The sequence below is a fragment of the Lupinus angustifolius genome, chromosome LG01, assembly GCF_001865875.1.
Source record: "Lupinus angustifolius cultivar Tanjil chromosome LG01, LupAngTanjil_v1.0, whole genome shotgun sequence".
In the NCBI taxonomy this organism is placed as follows: Eukaryota; Viridiplantae; Streptophyta; class Magnoliopsida; order Fabales; family Fabaceae; genus Lupinus; species Lupinus angustifolius.
The window spans coordinates 15,553,730-15,554,055 of NC_032009.1; the positions used below are offsets into that span (position 1 = coordinate 15,553,730).

The window sequence follows — 326 nt, forward strand, 5'->3', positions numbered from 1 at the left end:
ATATCTACTGCTAAATATAATTTTTATCTTTTATTAAAATTGAGGATCAACTACCAACAGGTGTTGGTTCAAGTGGTACATGTTTGATTCCTCTTAAGCAAGAACCCGGGTTCGAGTCTTGTGGATGGAAAAAATGNGCCCGTTGGGAGAGTTAGCCCCACTTACCTGTGGATGTGCCCAGCTTGGACAGGATTGCCTCCAGTGCGAGGATACCTGTGGGGAACCAAAAAAATTGAGGATCTACTATACATAACATTAAGGACCACATAGACAGTTTTAATTGGTAACACATAATTTATGATTATTGTTTACTAACAGGATAAACT

The 326-nt window shown here is 38.8% G+C and overlaps 1 protein-coding gene across 2 annotated transcripts in view; it reads right to left on the reverse strand.

The window, feature by feature from the left end:
* LOC109350009 (non-specific lipid-transfer protein 1-like) overlaps window positions 1–326 on the reverse strand; it is an 86,688-nt gene that overhangs the window by 24,896 nt on the left and 61,466 nt on the right. The window lies entirely within an intron of this gene.